Source organism: Dendrobates tinctorius, unplaced genomic scaffold (assembly GCF_039654945.1).
Source record: "Dendrobates tinctorius isolate UK_male_01 unplaced genomic scaffold, ASM3965494v1 ptg000019l, whole genome shotgun sequence".
In the NCBI taxonomy this organism is placed as follows: Eukaryota; Metazoa; Chordata; class Amphibia; order Anura; family Dendrobatidae; genus Dendrobates; species Dendrobates tinctorius.
Genome location: NW_027361687.1, coordinates 51,218,339 through 51,239,943, shown reverse-complemented (window position 1 = coordinate 51,239,943; position 21,605 = coordinate 51,218,339). Strand labels below are relative to the sequence as shown.

Genomic DNA, 21,605 nt, shown 5'->3' with positions numbered 1-21,605 from the left:
GGATATCGCTGTTATTATGGGGGCACTGTGGATATCATTGTTATTATGGAGGCACTGTGGATGTCACTGTTATTATGGGGGGCACTGTGGATATCACTGTTATTATGAGGGCACTGTGGATATCACTGTTATTATGGGGCACTGTGGATATCACTGTTATTATGGGGCACTGTGGATATCACTGTTATTATGGGGGCACTGTGGATATCACTGTTATTATGGGGGAACTGTGGATATCACAGTTATTATGAGGGCACTGTGGATATCACTGTTATTATGGGGCACTGTGGATATCACTGTTATTATGGGGCACTGTGGATATCACTGTTATTATGGGGGCACTGTGGATATCACTGTTATTATGGGGGCACTGTGGATATCACTGTTATTATGGGGCACTGTGGATATCACTGTTATTATGGGGGCACTGTGGATATCACTGTTATTATGGGGGCACTGTGGATATCACAGTTATTATGGGGGCACTGTGGATATCACTGTTATTATGGGGGCACTGTGGATATCTCTGTTATTATGGGGGCACTGTGGATATCACTGTTATTATGGGGTACTGTGGATATCACTGTTATTATGGAGACACTGTGGATATCACTGTTATTATGGGGCACTGTGGATATCACTGTTATTATGGGGGCACTGTGGATATCACTGTTATTATGGGGGCACTGTGGATATCACAGTTATTATGGGGGCACTGTGGATATCACTGTTATTATGGGGGCACTGTGGATATCTCTGTTATTATGGGGGCACTGTGGATATTACTGTTATTATGGGGTACTGTGGATATCACTGTTATTATGGAGACACTGTGGATATCACTGTTATTATGGGGCACTGTGGATATCACTGTTATTATGGGACACTGTGTATATCACTGTTATTATGGGGGCACTGTGGATATCACTGTTATTATGGAGGCACTGTGGATATCACTGTTATTATGGGGACACTGTGGATATCACTGTTATTATGGGGACACTGGATATCACTGTTATTATGGGGGCACTGTGGATATCACTGTTATTATGGGACACTGTGGCTATCACTGTTATTATGGGGGCACTGTGTATATCACTGTTATTATGGAGACACTGTGGATATTACTGCTAATATGGGGGCACTGTGGATATCACTGTTATGGGGGCACTGTAGATATTACTGTTATTATGGGGGCACTGTGTAGGCTAGTGCTAATATGGGGGAACTGTGGATACCACTGCTAATATGGGGGAACTGTGGATATCACTGTTATTATGGGGGCACTGTGGATGTCACTGTTATTATGGGAGGCACTGTGGATATCACTGTTAGTATGGGGGCACTGTGGATATCACTGTTATTACGGGGGCACTGTGGATATCACTGTTATTACGGGGGCACTGTGGATATCGCTGTTATTATGGGGACACTGTGGATATCGCTGTTATTATGGGGGCACTGTGGATATCACTGTTATTATGGGGGAACTGTGGATATCACTGTTATTATGGGGCACTGTACATATAACTGTTATTATGGGGGCACTGTGGATATCACTGTTATTATGGGGTACTGTGGATATCACTGTTATTATGGGACACTGTGGATATCACTGTTATTATGGGGCACTGTGGATATCACTGTTATTATTGGACACTGTGGTTATCACTGTTATCATGGGACACTGTGGATATCACTGTTATTATGGGGCACTGTGGATATCACTGTTATTATGGAGGCACTGTGGATGTCACTGTTATTATGGGGGCACTGTGGATATCACTGTTATTATGGGACACTGTGTATATCACTGTTATTATGGGGCACTGTGGATATCACTGTTATTATGGGGACACTGTGGATATCGCTGTTATTATGGGGGCACTGTGGATATCATTGTTATTATGGAGGCACTGTGGATGTCACTGTTATTATGGGGGGCACTGTGGATATCACTGTTATTATGAGGGCACTGTGGATATCACTGTTATTATGGGGCACTGTGGATATCACTGTTATTATGGGGCACTGTGGATATCACTGTTATTATGGGGGCACTGTGGATATCACTGTTATTATGGGGGAACTGTGGATATCACAGTTATTATGAGGGCACTGTGGATATCACTGTTATTATGGGGCACTGTGGATATCACTGTTATTATGGGGCACTGTGGATATCACTGTTATTATGGGGGCACTGTGGATATCACTGTTATTATGGGGGCACTGTGGATATCACTGTTATTATGGGGCACTGTGGATATCACTGTTATTATGGGGGCACTGTGGATATCACTGTTATTATGGGGGCACTGTGGATATCACAGTTATTATGGGGGCACTGTGGATATCACTGTTATTATGGGGGCACTGTGGATATCTCTGTTATTATGGGGGCACTGTGGATATCACTGTTATTATGGGGTACTGTGGATATCACTGTTATTATGGAGACACTGTGGATATCACTGTTATTATGGGGCACTGTGGATATCACTGTTATTATGGGGGCACTGTGGATATCACTGTTATTATGGGGGCACTGTGGATATCACAGTTATTATGGGGGCACTGTGGATATCACTGTTATTATGGGGGCACTGTGGATATCTCTGTTATTATGGGGGCACTGTGGATATTACTGTTATTATGGGGTACTGTGGATATCACTGTTATTATGGAGACACTGTGGATATCACTGTTATTATGGGGCACTGTGGATATCACTGTTATTATGGGACACTGTGTATATCACTGTTATTATGGGGGCACTGTGGATATCACTGTTATTATGGAGGCACTGTGGATATCACTGTTATTATGGGGACACTGTGGATATCACTGTTATTATGGGGACACTGGATATCACTGTTATTATGGGGGCACTGTGGATATCACTGTTATTATGGGACACTGTGGCTATCACTGTTATTATGGGGGCACTGTGTATATCACTGTTATTATGGAGACACTGTGGATATTACTGCTAATATGGGGGCACTGTGGATATCACTGTTATGGGGGCACTGTAGATATTACTGTTATTATGGGGGCACTGTGTAGGCTAGTGCTAATATGGGGGAACTGTGGATACCACTGCTAATATGGGGGAACTGTGGATATCACTGTTATTATGGGGGCACTGTGGATGTCACTGTTATTATGGGAGGCACTGTGGATATCACTGTTAGTATGGGGGCACTGTGGATATCACTGTTATTACGGGGGCACTGTGGATATCACTGTTATTACGGGGGCACTGTGGATATCGCTGTTATTATGGGGACACTGTGGATATCACTGTTATTATGGTAACACTGTGGATATCGCTGTTATTATGGGGACACTGTGGATATCTCTGTTATTTTGGGGGCACTGTGGATATCACTGTTATTATGGGGGCACTGTGGATATCACTGTTATTATGGGGCACTGTGGATATCACTGTTATTATGGGGCACTGTGGATGTCGCTGTTATTTTGGGGCAATGTGGATCTCACTGTTATTATGGGGACACTGTGGATATCACTGTTATTATGGGGCACTGTGGATATCACTGTTATTATGGGGCACTGTGGATATCACTGTTATTATGGGGCACTGTGGATATCACTGTTATTATGGGGGAACTGTGGATATCACTGTTATTATGGGGGCACTGTGGATATCACTGTTATTATGGGGGAACTGTGGATATCACTGTTATTATGGGGCACTGTGGATATAACTGTTGTTATGGGGGAACTGTGGATATCACTGTTATTATGGGGGAACTGTGGATATCACTGTTATTATGGGGCACTGTGGATATCACTGTTATTATGGGGGCACTGTGGATATCACTGTTATTATGGGGGCACTGTGGATATCACAGTTATTATGAGGGCACTGTGGATATCACTGTTATTATGGGGCACTGTGGATATCACTGTTATTATGGGGCACTGTGGATATCACTGTTATTATGGGGGCACTGTGGATATCACTGTTATTATGGGGGCACTGTGGATATCACTGTTATTATGGGGCACTGTGGATATCACTGTTATTATGGGGGCACTGTGGATATCACTGTTATTATGGGGGCACTGTGGATATCACAGTTATTATGGGGGCACTGTGGATATCACTGTTATTATGGGGGCACTGTGGATATCTCTGTTATTATGGGGTACTGTGGATATTACTGTTATTATGGGGTACTGTGGATATCACTGTTATTATGGAGACACTGTGGATATCACTGTTATTATGGGGCACTGTGGATATCACTGTTATTATGGGACACTGTGTATATCACTGTTATTATGGGGGCACTGTGGATATCACTGTTATTATGGAGGCACTGTGGATATCACTGTTATTATGGGGACACTGTGGATATCACTGTTATTATGGGGACACTGGATATCACTGTTATTATGGGGGCACTGTGGATATCACTGTTATTATGGGACACTGTGGCTATCACTGTTATTATGGGGGCACTGTGTATATCACTGTTATTATGGAGACACTGTGGATATTACTGCTAATATGGGGGCACTGTGGATATCACTGTTATGGGGGCACTGTAGATATTACTGTTATTATGGGGGCACTGTGTAGGCTAGTGCTAATATGGGGGAACTGTGGATACCACTGCTAATATGGGGGAACTGTGGATATCACTGTTATTATGGGGGCACTGTGGATGTCACTGTTATTATGGGAGGCACTGTGGATATCACTGTTAGTATGGGGGCACTGTGGATATCACTGTTATTACGGGGGCACTGTGGATATCACTGTTATTACGGGGGCACTGTGGATATCGCTGTTATTATGGGGACACTGTGGATATCACTGTTATTATGGTAACACTGTGGATATCGCTGTTATTATGGGGACACTGTGGATATCTCTGTTATTTTGGGGGCACTGTGGATATCACTGTTATTATGGGGGCACTGTGGATATCACTGTTATTATGGGGCACTGTGGATATCACTGTTATTATGGGGCACTGTGGATGTCGCTGTTATTTTGGGGCAATGTGGATCTCACTGTTATTATGGGGACACTGTGGATATCACTGTTATTATGGGGCACTGTGGATATCACTGTTATTATGGGGCACTGTGGATATCACTGTTATTATGGGGCACTGTGGATATCACTGTTATTATGGGGGAACTGTGGATATCACTGTTATTATGGGGGCACTGTGGATATCACTGTTATTATGGGGGAACTGTGGATATCACTGTTATTATGGGGCACTGTGGATATAACTGTTATTATGGGGGAACTGTGGATATCGCTGTTATTATGGGGGGACGGTGGATATCGCTGTTATTATGGGGACACTGTGGATATCACTATTATTATGGGGGCACTGTGGATATCACTGTTATTATGGGGGAACTGTGGATATCACTGTTATTATGGGGCACTGTGGATATCACTGTTATTATGGGGGCACTGTGGATATCACTGTTATTATGGGGTACTGTGGATATCACTGTTATTATGGGACACTGTGGATATCACGGTTATTATGGGGACACTATGGATGTCACTGTTATTATGGGGACACTGTGGATATCACTGTTATTATGGGGAGCACTGTGGATATCGCTGTTATTATGGGGACACTGTGGATATCGCTGTTATTATGGGACACTGTGGATATCGCTGTTATTATGGGGACACTGTGGATATCACTGTTATTATGGGGACACTGTGGATATCACTGTTATTATGGGGACACTGTGGATATCACTGTTATTATGGGGCACTGTGGATATAACTGTTATTATGGGGCACTGTGGATATCACTGTTATTATGGGGAGCACTGTAGATATCACTGTTATTATGGGGACACTGTGGATATCACTGTTATTATGGGGGCACTGTGGATATCACTGTTATTATGGGGACACTGTGGATATCACTGTTATTATGGGGCACTGTGGATATCACTGTTATTATGGGGACACTGTGGATATCACTGTTATTATGGGACACTGTGGATATCGCTGTTATTATGGGGACACTGTGGATATCGCTGTTATTATGGGGGCACTGTGGATATCGCTGTTATTATGGGGGCACTGTGGATATCACTGTTATTATGGGGGCACTGTGGATATCACTGTTATTATGGGGGCACTGTGGATATCACTGTTATTATGAGGGTACTGTGGATATCACTGTTATTATGGGGACACTGTGGATATCACTGTTATGAGGGCACTGTGGATATCACTGTTATTATGGGGCACTGTTGATATCACTGTTATTATGTGGACACTGTGGATATCACTGTTATTATGGGGGAACTGTGGATATCACTGTTATTATGGGGACACTGTGGATATCACTGTTATTATGGGACATTGTGGATATCGCTGTTATTATGGGGACACTGTGGATATCGCTGTTATTATGGGGGCACTGTGGATATCACTGTTATTATGGGGGCACTGTGGATATCACTGTTATTATGGGGGCACTGTGGATATCACTGTTATTATGAGGGTACTGTGGATATCACTGTTATTATGGGGACACTGTGGATATCACTGTTATTATGAGGGCACTGTGGATATCACTGTTATTATGGGGCACTGTGGATATCACTGTTATTATGGGGCACTGTGGATATCACTGTTATAATGGGGGCACTGTATATATCACTTATTATGGGGCACTGTGGATATCGCTGTTATTATGGGACACTGTGGATATCACTGTTATTATGGGGACACTGTGGATATCACTGTTATTATGGGGAGCACTGTGGATATCGCTGTTATTATGGGACACTGTGGATATCGCTGTTATTATGGGGTACTGTGGATATCACTGTTATTATGGGACAATGTGGATATCACTGTTATTATGGGGCACTGTGGATATCACTGTTATTATGGGACACTGTGGATATCACTGTTATCATGGGACACTGTGGATATCACTGTTATTATGGGGCACTGTGGATATCACTGTTATTATGGAGGCACTGTGGATGTCACTGTTATTATGGGGGCACTGTGGATATCAATGTTATTATGGGACACTGTGTATATCACTGTTATTATGGGGACACTGTGGATATCGCTGTTATTATGGGGGCACTGTGGATATCACTGTTATTATGGGGTACTGTGGATATCACTGTTATTATGGAGGCACTGTGGATGTCACTGTTATTATGGGGGGCACTGTGGATATCACTGTTATTATGGGGGCACTGTGGATATCACAGTTATTATGGGGGCACTGTGGATATCACTGTTATTATGGGGGCACTGTGGATGTCTCTGTTATTATGGGGTACTGTGGATATTACTGTTATTATGGGGTACTGTGGATATCACTGTTATTATGATGACACTGTGGATATCACTGTTATTATGGGGCACTGTGGATATCACTGTTATTATGGGACACTGTTTATATCACTGTTATTATGGGGGTACTGTGGATATCACTGTTATTATGGAGGCACTGTGGATATCACTGTTATTATGGGGACACTGTGGATATCACTGTTATTATGGGGACACTGTGGATATCACTGTTATTATGGGGGCACTGTGGCTATCACTGTTATTATGGGGACACTGTGGATATTACTGCTAATATGGGGGCACTGTGGATATCACTGTTATGGGGGCACTGTAGATATTACTGTTATTATGGGGGCACTGTGGAGGCTAGTGCTAATATGGGGGAACTGTGGATACCACTGCTAATATGGGGGAACTGTGGATATCACTGTTATTATGGGGGCACTGTGGATGTCACTGTTATTATGGGAGGCACTGTGGATATCACTGTTATTGTGAGGGCACTGTGGATATCACTGTTATTATGGGGGCACTGTGGATATCACTGTTATTATGGGGCACTGTGGATATCACTGTTATTACGGGGGCACTGTGGATATCACTGTTATTACGGGGGCACTGTGGATATCGCTGTTATTATGGTGACACTGTGGATATCACTGTTATTATGGTAACACTGTGGATATCGCTGTTATTATGGGGACACTGTGGATATCGCTGTTATTATGGGGGCACTGTGGATATCGCTGTTATTATGGGGCACTGTGGATATCACTTATTATGGGGCACTGTGGATGTCGCTGTTATTATGGGGCACTGTGGATATCACTGTTATTATGGGGACACTGTGGATATCACTGTTATTATGGGGCACTGTGGATATCACTGTTATTATGGGGCACTGTGGATATTACTGTTATTATGGGGGAACTGTGGATATCACTGTTATTATGGGGGCACTGTGGATATCACTGTTATTATGGGGGAACTGTGGATATCACTGTTATGGGGCAATGTGGATATAACTGTTATTATGGGGGAACTGTGGATATCGCTGTTATTATGGGGGGACGGTGGATATCGCTGTTATTATGGGGACACTGTGGATATCGCTGTTATTATGGGGGCACTGTGGATATCACTGTTATTATGGGGGAACTGTGGATATCACTGTTATTATGGGGCACTGTACATATAACTGTTATTATGGGGGCACTGTGGATATCACTGTTATTATGGGGTACTGTGGATATCACTGTTATTATGGGACACTGTGGATATCACTGTTATTATGGGGACACTGTGGATGTCACTGTTATTATGGGGACACTGTGGATATCACTGTTATTATGGGGAGCACTGTGGATATCGCTATTATTATGGGGACACTGTGGATATCGCTGTTATTATGGGACACTGTGGATATCACTGTTATTATGGGGACACTGTGGATATCACTGTTATTATGGGGACACTGTGGATATCACTGTTATTATGGGGACACTGTGGATATCACTGTTATTATGGGGCACTGTGGATATCACTGTTATTATGGGGCACTGTGGATATAACTGTTATTATGGGGAGCACTGTGGATATCACTGTTATTATGGGGAGCACTGTGGATATCACTGTTATTATGGGGGCACTGTGGATATCACTGTTATTTTGGGGGCACTGTGGATATCACTGTTATTATGGGGGTACTGTGGATATCACTGTTATTATGGGGCACTGTGGATATCACTGTTATTATGGGGGCACTGTGGATATCACTGTTATTATGGGGGCACTGTGGATATCACTGTTATTATGGGGGCACTGTGGATATCACTGTTATTATGGGGACACTGTGGATATCACTGTTATTATGGGGGCACTGTGGATATCACTGTTATTATGGGGACACTGTGGATATCACTGTTATTATGGGGACACTGTGGATATCACTGTTATTATGGGGACACTGTGGATATCACTGTTATTATGGGGACACTGTGGATATCACTGTTATTATGGGACACTGTGGATATCACTGTTATTATGGGGACACTGTGGATATCACTGTTATTATGGGGACACTGTGGATATCACTATTATTATGGGGACACTGTGGATATCACTGTTATTATGGGACACTGTGGATATCACTGTTATTATGGGGCACTGTGGATATCACTGTTATTATGGGGGAACTGTGGATATCACTGTTATTATGGGGCACTGTGGATATCACTGTTATTATGGGGACACTGTGGATATCACTGTTATTATGGGGACACTGTGGATATCACTATTATTATGGGGACACTGTGGATATCACTGTTATTATGGGGCACTGTGGATATCACTGTTATTATGGGGCACTGTGGATATCACTGTTATTATGGGGACACTGTGGATATCACTGTTATTATGGGACACTGTGGATATCACTATTATTATGGGGACACTGTGGATATCACTGTTATTATGGGGCACTGTGGATATCACTGTTATTATGGGACACAGTGGATATCACTTTTATTATGGGGCACTTTGGATATCACTGTTATTATGGGGGCACTGTGGATATCACTGTTATTATGGGGGCACTGTGGATATCACTGTTATTATGGGGACACTGTGGATATCACTGTTATTATGGGGACACTGTGGATATCACTGTTATTATGGGGACACTGTGGATATCACTGTTATTATGGGGACACTGTGGATATCACTGTTATTATGGGACACTGTGGATATCACTGTTATTATGGGACACTGTGGATATCACTGTTATTATGCGGACACTGTGGATATCACTGTTATTATGGGGACACTGTGGATATCACTATTATTATGGGGACACTGTGGATATCACTGTTATTATGGGACACTGTGGATATCACTGTTATTATGGGGCACTGTGGATATCACTGTTATTATGGGGGAACTGTGGATATCACTGTTATTATGGGGCACTGTGGATATCACTGTTATTATGGGGACACTGTGGATATCACTGTTATTATGGGGACACTGTGGATATCACTATTATTATGGGGACACTGTGGATATCACTGTTATTATGGGGCACTGTGGATATCACTGTTATTATGGGGCACTGTGGATATAACTGTTATTATGGGGAGCACTGTGGATATCACTGTTATTATGGGGAGCACTGTGGATATCACTGTTATTATGGGGGCACTGTGGATATCACTGTTATTTTGGGGGCACTGTGGATATCACTGTTATTATGGGGGTACTGTGGATATCACTGTTATTATGGGGCACTGTGGATATCACTGTTATTATGGGGGCACTGTGGATATCACTGTTATTATGGGGGCACTGTGGATATCACTGTTATTATGGGGGCACTGTGGATATCACTGTTATTATGGGGACACTGTGGATATCACTGTTATTATGGGGGCACTGTGGATATCACTGTTATTATGGGGACACTGTGGATATCACTGTTATTATGGGGACACTGTGGATATCACTGTTATTATGGGGACACTGTGGATATCACTGTTATTATGGGGACACTGTGGATATCACTGTTATTATGGGACACTGTGGATATCACTGTTATTATGGGGACACTGTGGATATCACTGTTATTATGGGGACACTGTGGATATCACTATTATTATGGGGACACTGTGGATATCACTGTTATTATGGGACACTGTGGATATCACTGTTATTATGGGGCACTGTGGATATCACTGTTATTATGGGGTAACTGTGGATATCACTGTTATTATGGGGCACTGTGGATATCACTGTTATTATGGGGACACTGTGGATATCACTGTTATTATGGGGACACTGTGGATATCACTATTATTATGGGGACACTGTGGATATCACTGTTATTATGGGGCACTGTGGATATCACTGTTATTATGGGGCACTGTGGATATCACTGTTATTATGGGGACACTGTGGATATCACTGTTATTATGGGACACTGTGGATATCACTATTATTATGGGGACACTGTGGATATCACTGTTATTATGGGGCACTGTGGATATCACTGTTATTATGGGACACAGTGGATATCACTTTTATTATGGGGCACTTTGGATATCACTGTTATTATGGGGGCACTGTGGATATCACTGTTATTATGGGGGCACTGTGGATATCACTGTTATTATGGGGCACTGTGGATATCGCTGTTATTATGGGGACACTGTGGATATCACTGTTATTATGGGGGCACTGTGGATATCACTGTTATTATGGGGCACTGTGGATATCACTGTTATTATGGGGCACTGTGGATATCGCTGTTATTATGGGGACACTGTGGATATTACTGTTATTATGGGACACTGTGGATATCACTGTTATTATGGGGACACTGTGGATATCACTGTTATTATGGGACACTGTGGATATCACTATTATGGGGCACTGTGGATATCACTGTTATTATGGGGGCACTGTGGATATCACTGTTATTATGGGACACTGTGGATATCACTGTTATTATGGTAACACTGTGGATATCACTGTTATTATGGGGCACTGTGGATATCACTGTTATTATGGGGGCACTGTGGATATCACTGTTATTATGGGGCACTGTGGATATCACTGTTATTATGGGGCACTGTGGATATCACTGTTATTATGGGGACACTGTGGATATCACTGTTATTATGGGAGCACTGTGGATATCACTGTTTTTATGGGACACTGTGGATATCACTGTTATTATGGTAACACTGTGGATATCACTGTTATTATGGGGCACTGTGGATATCACTGTTATTATGGGGGCACTGTGGATATCACTGTTATTATGGGGCACTGTGGATATCACTGTTATTATGGGACACTGTGGATATCACTGTTATTATGGGGCACTGTGGATATCGCTGTTATTATGGGGACACTGTGGATATCACTGTTATTATGGGAGCACTGTGGATATCACTGTTATTATGGGGACACTGTGGATATCACTGTTATTATGGGACACTGTGGATATCACTGTTATTATGGGGCACTGTGGATATCACTGTTATTATGGGAGCACTGTGGATATCACTGTTATTATGGGGGCACTGTGGATATCACTGTTATTATGGGGACACTGTGGATATCACTGTTATTATGGGGGCACTGTGGATATCACTGTTATTATGGGACACTGTGGATATCACTGTTATTATGGGGGGCACTGTGGATATCGCTGTTATTATGGGGCACTGTGGATATCGCTGTTATTATGGGGCACTGTGGATATCGCTGTTATTATGGGGCACTGTGGATATCGCTGTTATTATGGGGGCACTGTGGATATCACTGTTATTATGGGGCACTGTGGATATCACTGTTATTATGGGGACACTGTGGATATCACTGTTATTATGGGGCACTGTGGATATCACTGTTATTATGGGGACACTGTGGATATCACTGTTATTATGGGGCACTGTGGATATCACTGTTATTATGGGGACACTGTGGATATCACTGTTATTATGGGGGCACTGTGGATATCACTGTTATTATGGGGGGCACTGTGGATATCGCTGTTATTATGGTTGTACTGTGAGTACAGTATATAGTATTAATTCCTTCCATACAGTGTATACATGCTGTATCATTATTTTGTGTGCCCTTATTGGGGCTGCAGTCTTTAGTGATGGTGCGCACCACCCCACCTCCATTGTTATACTTGAAACCCTTTTTCTCAGCATTATTTCTGTCCTGTTGCTTATTATTGTGCCTATTTGTGGCTGTAGGATTGTTGTGGTCACCAATTGTTCTCCCCACCTGGGATATTGTCTTTATCATGGGGAGAACCTTAGCGGCCCTCCTGCTCGGCCACCTCCGGCGCAGCGCTGTGAATAGCGCCCTGTACGGTATCACATCCTCCCCGCAGCGAGATAGAGACAGGAAGAGGGCAGGAAACCATAGTGCACAGCTCGGCTTCCTCCCTAACAAACCTCTTCTGCTATTTGCCTGGAAGTGCGGTGGTGGCAGAGGGCAGGGGTGCAGCACATGCCCCCCGTAACAATAGCACAACAACACCACCGCTGCTGCATGCACAGCTGGGGATGTTATTATTACCGGAATTAATGCGCGGCAATGAATGGAAGCCCTTTCCGTCAGAGCAGATATATTTAGCTCATGACCCAATGATGTGGGGGCAACTGTGCCTAAAAATAAACCATCTACACCCTCCCTATAATATGGCTGCTGTGGTGAGTTAGTGATCCCATACAATGCCGTACCCCTTCCATTGCCCCGAAAGTACTCCCCATACAGTAGTCTGTGTGTCCTATCACTTTCCTGCTTTTCTGCTGCCCAGTCCTGAGAATTTCACGTGACCTGAAGGTCCCTGCAGGTCCTTCATTAGTCTCTACCAAGTTGGAATGATGTAGCAGGGATCTGTCGGCTCACTGCTCAACCACTGGATTCATATTGTATGTATGTATGAGAACATAACCCGACCTTCTGGGACAGATCCCCAAATTTAGAACTGTATCTCCATTGCATTTCAGTCTGTTAAATGTGCCCAAATATTGCTCCCAGTGAAGCCAATTGGTAATGATAATGACCCTCACTCTTTCCTGCTTCTCCAGTATTGAGTAGGTCCCTGTTTCCCAATCCTGAAAATGTCACATTACCTGAAGGACCCAGCAAATCCTTCATTAGTATCTACCCCCAATGGAATTAGGCAGCAGGGATCTGTTGGCTCCCTGCTCCACCATTGGATTCATATGTACTGTACCTATGTCCTGAGGACATACCCTGACCTCCAGGAACACCTCCCCAAATTTGGAACTATCCCACTGGATCCAGAACCGTTGGGAGGTACTTGGGTATCTTTATTTCAGTCCTTTATATATACCCAAATAAAGTTGTGCTCAAAAGCTTACATACCCTGGCCTGAATTTTTGCTTTCTTAGCCTTTTTTCAGAGAATATGAATGATAACACCAAAACTTTTTCTCCACTCATGGTTAGTGGTTGGGTGAAGACGTTTATTGTCAAGCTACTGTGTTTTCTCTTTTAAAATTAAAAAGACAACACGAAACATCCAAATAACCCTGATCAAAAGTTTACATAACCCATTTATTAATACTGTGTATTGCCCCCTCTAACATCAATGACAGCTTGAAGTCTTTTGTGATTGTTGTGGATGAGGTTCTTTATTTTCTCAGATGGTAAAGCTGCCCACTCTTCTTGGCAAAAAGCTTTCAGTTCCTGTAAATTTCTGGGCTGTCTAGTATGAACTGCACGCTTGAGATCTCCCCACAGTGGCTCAATGATATTGAGGTCAGGAGACTGAGATGGCCACTCCAGAACCTTCACTTTGTTCTGCTGTAGCCAATGACAGGTCGACTTGGCCTTGCGTTTTGGATCGTTGTCATGTTGGAACGTCCAAGTACGTCCCATGCGTACCTTCCGGGCTGATGATTGCAAATTTGCCTCCAGTATTTGCTGTTAACGTGCTGCATTCTTCTTTCCTTCAATGTTGACCAAGATTCCTGTCCCTTTGTAGCTCACACATCCAAAAAACATCAGCGATCCACTTCCGTGCTTTACAGTAGGAATGGTTCTTTTGGTGTTGACCTCTCTCCAAATGTAACGTTTGTGGTTGTGGCCAAAAAGTTCAATTTTGGTCTCATGACTCCAAATTACCTTGTTCCAGAAGTTTTGAGGCTTATCTCTGTGCTGTTTTGTATATTGTGGCATTTGCGCAGTAATGGCTTTCTCCTGGTGCCTCGACCATGCAACCCATTTTTCTTCAAGTGCCTCCTTATTGTGCATCTTGAAACAGTCACACCACTAGTTTTCAGAGAGTCCAGTATTTCAGCTGATGTTATTTGTGGGTTTTTCTTTGCATCCCGAACAATTTTCCTGGCAGTTGTGGACGACATTTTTGTTGGTCTACCTAATTGTGGTTTTGTTTTTTACAGAGCCTCTGATTTTCCAATTGTTAATCACAGTTTGAATGCTGCTGACTGGCATTATCAATTCCTTGGATATCTCTTTGTATCACTTTCCAGTTTTATACAGTTCAACTACCTTGTCCCGTAGATCCGTTGACAATTCTTTTGCTTTCCCCATGACGCACAATCCAGAAACGTCAGTGACTGGATGAAAGATGCAAAAGTCTGTCTGGATCCCAGAACCTCGCTCAGCTTTTATGCACACACGGATTACAAGCAAACAGGTCACAGGTGAGGATGTTACCTTTAGTAACCATGCAAACCCATTTGTGTCAATTTCTGTGCATGTTATCAGGCCAAAATCACCAGGGTATGTGAACGTTTGATCAGGGTCATTATGATTTATAAAGAGAAAACACAGTAGTTTGACATTAATTGGCTTCACCCAACCACTAACCATGAGCGGAGAAAAAGTTTTGGTGTTATCATTCATATTCTCTGAAAAAAGGCCCAAAAAGCAAAAATTCTGCTGGGCTATATAAACTTTTAAGCACAACTGCATTTCTCCCAGTGAAGCCCATTGGTTTTCCTGTACAGTACTATACACCTTTCATAATCCCCCACTTACCTGTGTTTGTGTTTTCACTTTCCCAATTCTCTGTTGTCCAGTCCTGAGAATGTCATATGACCTGGAAGTCCCTGAAAGTCCCTCATTTGTCTCTACCCTGACAGAATGATGGAGCAGGGATCTGTCCGCTCCTTGCTCCACTATTAAATTCAACTGTGTGTCTTGTGGACGTACCCCTGAGCTCCTGAGACAGAGGAATGTACTGCTGGATCCAGGAAGGTTGGGAGATATGTACTTTGTATTGCAGTTCTTCACTAATATCTCTTTAGTTCAAAACCTTAGAGCCTGCACCATAATTTGCCCCCGAGGCCAAGTGACCCTAATACATGGATAACATCACCATATCCTCTCTGGACCTTTTTCCATTATGGGATCCTCTCTGACATTAAGGATATTAAGGATCCAGGTTGATCCTTCGCCCTTCTTTGTGGCCTACATCTGTCAAATTATGTCTACCTAGATCATGAAGCCTTCAAGGAGTATATCCTACCCCACAATACCAGTATGTATTGCCTACACCTGAATTTACAGCTCTGGAGGACTGATTTCAGTAGACTACTTGTAATGCAATGTTTTTCTTCTGGGGGCGCTGCAGGTAAAATTGGTAGTGCTTATAAAGGCACAGGAGAGAACCTCTTTGATTGTCCCCAATCGAAACCCTACTGTACAGCACCATTTACGTCCACAGGTCTAGGAATACAATGATTGTTACCTTTATCAGGGGCTTGTCTGGTGGCTCCCTCCAAGGGTCTCAGTCTGGAGTAAGGGTGGTCATAAGACTCACGGAGAAGTTTTTCTTTAGCAGTAGTTCTGCAGATCACACCCCATAGTTGTGCATTCAGGGCTCCAGTTGTATTCTGGGTCGTCCTGCCCAGAGGAGGCTTGGAACACCCCACCCTGTTTACAGGAAGCGTCAGTGATGACCCCGGGGTCTCGGGCCTACATCACAGTCCAGCGCCCAGCCAACTCTTTAATCCGCAGCAAAGCAAACATTCAGTCTATCAGCAGATTCCACTGAACGAGTATATCCCAACCCTTATCCATTCACTGCACTTTTTTTTTTTTTTGGATGATTTCTTTTAGGTGCAGCCAGAAAAAAAAAAAGCGACTTGCAGAACATGTAAAGGGATACCAGCCCGTATCCTCCATTATTTGTGAGACTCCACTAATCCTTCCCGACCACGTCAACTCAAGCCTTCTGCCTAGCATTATACAGTGGGGGAAATAAGTATTTGATCCCTTGCTGATTTTGTAAGTTTGCCCACTGACAAAGACATCTACAGTCTATAACACAGGTCAACGAAAAAAAATTTTTTTTCTGGTGTCCAAAATATTTTAATGAATTTGGGGTATTTTTGGGGTGCTGATTCTGAATATGTCATCAGTTTTGCCAGATTGGCTCAAGTTTTTGAGATTTTTGGTATCTTATTTATAGCACTTGTTGGTAAATGCGACGCATCATCTCATTAATTTCTTTGGATTAGTACTTGAACTGAGCAGTTCTCAATATAGTTTTGTGTTAATTAGTGTTCTAAAAGTTTGTTCATAGCTTGATTTTTGCACTAACTTTATGTTGTTGTCTGTTTTCCAGTGAAAAGCATGAACTCATCATGAAGAAGTTGTCTTAACGATCCAGACTCATTCTGTTACATTTGTGGTGAATATACACTGCCAAAACATAGAAGAAACATAACAGACTTCGTAAAAAAAGTGTATTTTGCCTATTTTGGGGTTATGCTTGGGGACCAAGACAAGTTTTGGGCACCACACATAGTGTGCAAAGCATGTATCGAATTATTACGAAAATGGAGCAAAGGACAAAGAAAAAGCTTCAAATTTGGTGTTCCAATGGTGTGGAGAGAGCCAAAAAATCATCATGATGACTGTTATTTCTGTGCAGTGCAAGTGCAAGGATTCAATAAGCATAAGAAACGAAAATGGGAGTAACATGGAATCTGCAAGAAGGCCTGTCCCTCATTGTGAAGATGTGCCTGTACCTGTGTTTACCATAAATAACAGTCATCATGATGATTTTTTGGCTCTCTCCACACCATTGGAACACCAAATTTGAAGCTTTTTCTTTGTCCTTTGCTCCATTTTCGTAATAATTCGATACATGCTTTGCACACTATGTGTGGTGCCCAAAACTTGTCTTGGTCCCCAAGCATAACCCCAAAATAGGCAAAATACACTTTTTTTACGAAGTCTGTTATGTTTCTTCTATGTTTTGGCAGTGTGTATTCACCACAAATGTAACAGAATGAGTCTGGATCGTTAAGACAACTTCTTCTTGATGAGTTCATGCTTTTCACTGGAAAACAGACAACAACATAAAGTTAGTGCAAAAATCAAGCTATGAACAAACTTTTAGAACACTAATTAACACAAAACTATATTGAGAACTGCTCAGTTCAAGTACTAATCCAAAGAAATTAATGAGATGATGCGTCGCATTTACCAACAAGTGCTATAAATAAGATACCAAAAATCTCAAAAACTTGAGCCAATCTGGCAAAACTGATGACATATTCAGAATCAGCACCCCAAAAATACCCTAAATTCGATGAAATATCTTTGGCACCAAAAATGCTGTTGACCAGTGTAATTTTAAGGGTAGGTTATTTTTAACATTGAGAGATAGAACATAAAAATCAAAATCCAGAAAATCATTTGTATAAATTATATAAATTTATTTGCATTTTTCAGTGAGAAATAAGTATTTGATCCCCTACAAACCATTAAGGGTGTGTGCACACGTTGCGGATTCTGCTGCGGATCCGCAGCGGATTTGGCCCTGTGGATCCGTAACAGATTCTCCTGCGGTGTACAGTACCATTATATCCTACGGAAAACAAAAACACTGTGCACATGCTGCGGATTTATCCATGCGGATTTGAATCCGCAGCATGTCAATTCTTTTGTGCGGTTCCGCAGCATTTTTACACCTCTTCCATTATAGAAATTAACAGGTGTAAAAACACGAGGGAAATCCCGCACAAAATCTGCAGAAAATCTGCACTAAATCCGCAGGTAAAACGCAGGTCATTTTACCTGCAGATTTAGCCAAATCTGAGCGGAAAAATTTGCAGCACAATCCGCAACGTGTGCACATACCCTTAGAGTTCTGGCTCCTACAGACCAGTTAGATGCTCCTAATCAACTTGTTACCTACATTAAATATAGCTGTCTTACATAGTCACCTTTATAAACGACTTGTCCACAGACTCAATTAATCAGTCAGATTCTAACCTCTACAACATGGGCAAGACCAAAGAGCTTTCTAGGGATGTCAAAGACAAGATCATAGACCTGTACAAAGCTGGAATGGGCTACAAAACCAGACGTAGGACGCTGGGTGAGAAGGAGACAACTGTTGGCGCAATAGTAGGAAAATGGAAGAAATACAAAATGACTGTCAATCGACATCGATCTGGGGCATCATGCAAAATCTCATCTCGGGGGTATCCTTGATCATGAGGAAAGTGAGAGATCAGGCTAAAACTACATGGTGGGAACTTGTTAATGATCTCAAGGCAGCTGGGACCACAGTCACCAAGAAAACCATTGCTAACACATTACGCCGTAAAGGTTTAAAATCCTGCAGTGCCCACAAGGTCCCCCTGCTCAAGACGGCACATGTGCAGGCCCGTCTGAAATAAAAAGAGAAGAGCCAGCACTGCCAGTGGTCAGAACGCATAACATGAGGTGTATATGCACATATCTTACTGCATTCAAAATGAGACATTTAGCAAAATATTGATCAATATATTGAGCCACCCCGCCACGCCAAGGCAATCTCATATGGGGGGTCCTACTCTACATTTTTATTTATTCACTGTGCCATTGCAGCCTCCTAAATGTTTTAAAAGCAAGACCATATCAAATGCAATCCATACCTGAAGCATATCTGCATCACTCCCGTGCAGCCAGATGGAGCAGGTGCAGATGAAGGCCAACCAGGTCTGAACACAGACATTTCAGGTTTAACCTCCACACACTGCCTGACCAGCAAACACAGATGAAGGGCAATGCAGGCTCAGACATGGATGCAAAATTAAATAAAGCCTGGGGCAGGGCGGGGCTGCCGTGAGTGTGCACAGCAGCCTAGATCAATCACAATAAACACAGAAAAGATGGCGAACATGACCCAGCGTGCACGGCAACAGTGGTGGTCAGCCACAAAACCAATTTGCAATAAAAAGAGAAGAGCCAGCACTGCCAGTGGTCAGAACGCATAACATGAGGTGCATATGCACATATCTTACTGCATTCAAAATGAGACATTTAGCAAAATATTGATCAATATATTGAGCCACCCCTCCACGCCAAGGCAATCTCATATGGGGGGTCCTACTCTACATTTTTATTTATTCACTGTGCCATTGCAGCCTCCTAAATGTTTTAAAAGCAAGACCATATCAAATGCAATCCATACCTGAAGCATATCTGCATCACTCCCGTGCAGCCAGATGGAGCAGGTGCAGATGAAGGCCAACCAGGTCTGAACACAGACATTTCAGGTTTGACCTCCACACACTGCCTGACCAGCAAACACAGATGAAGGGCAATGCAGGCTCAGACATGGATGCCCGTCTGAAGTTTGTCAATGAACACCTGAATGATTCTGTGAGTGATTGGGAGAAGATGTTGTGATCATATGAGACAAAAATTGAGGTCTTTGGCTTTAACTCAACTCGCCATGTTTCAAGGATGAGAAATGCTGCCTATGACCCAAAGAACATTGTCCCCACTGTCAAGCATGGAGATGGAAACATTATGTTTTTGGGGTGTTTCTCTGCTAAGGGGGAAGGACTGCTTCGCCGCATCAATGGGAGAATGGATGGAGCCATGTACTGTAAAATCCAGATTGACAACCTCCTTGTCTCTGCCAGGACATTAAAAATGGGTCATGGCTGGCTCTTCCAGCAAGACAATGACCCAAAACAGCCAAGGCAACAAAGGAGTGGTTCAAAAAGAAGCCTAGCCAGTCTCCAGAACTTAATCCCATAGAAAATTTATGGAGGGAGTTGAAGCTCCGAGTTGCCAAGTGACAGCCTCAAAAGCTTAACGATTTAGAGATGATCTGCAAAGAGGAGTGGACCAAAATTCCTTCTGACATGTGCGCAAACTTCATCAACTACAAAAACGTCTGACTGCTGTGCTTGCCAACAAGGGCTTTGCCACCAAGTATTAAGTCTTGTTTGCCAGAGGGATCAAATACTTCTCACTGCAAAATGCAAATAAATTTTTTTAATTTATACAATGCAATTTTCTGGATTTTATTTTTGATATTCTATCTCTCAATGTTAAAATTAATCTACCCTTAAAATTATAACTGTTCATGTCTTTGTCAGTGGACAAACTTACAAAATCAGCAAGGGATCAAATACTTTTTCCCCCACTGTAATCTGATCTCATGTTGTGAATCAACATGGGAAAAGGGGAAAGAGAATTTTCACAGTGCTCACCAGAGTATCACAGGACCATGGGTGCTGTGAGCACAACCCCCATCTGCGGACGTCGGGCCCTCAGACCATCCTCATGGAGTCGGTTTCTAACCGTTTGTGCAGACACATGCACATTTGTGGCCTGCTGAAGGTCATTTTGCAGGGCTCTGGCAGTACTCCTCCTGTTCCTCCTTGCACAAGTGCGGAGATAGCGGTCCAGCTGCTGGGTTGTTTCCCTCCTATGGTCCCCTCCACATCTCCTGG

The 21,605-nt window shown here is 42.8% G+C and overlaps 1 protein-coding gene across 1 annotated transcript in view; it reads right to left on the bottom strand.

The window, feature by feature from the left end:
- TNFAIP8L2 (TNF alpha induced protein 8 like 2) overlaps positions 1-16,745 on the bottom strand; it is a 67,748-nt gene extending 51,003 nt beyond the window's left edge. Inside the window, exon 1 of the mRNA XM_073567012.1 lies at positions 16,607-16,745. The gene's annotated coding sequence lies outside the window, so the exon portion shown is untranslated. The remainder of the gene's footprint in view (positions 1-16,606) is intronic.
- Positions 16,746-21,605: the final 4,860 nt, after the last annotated feature.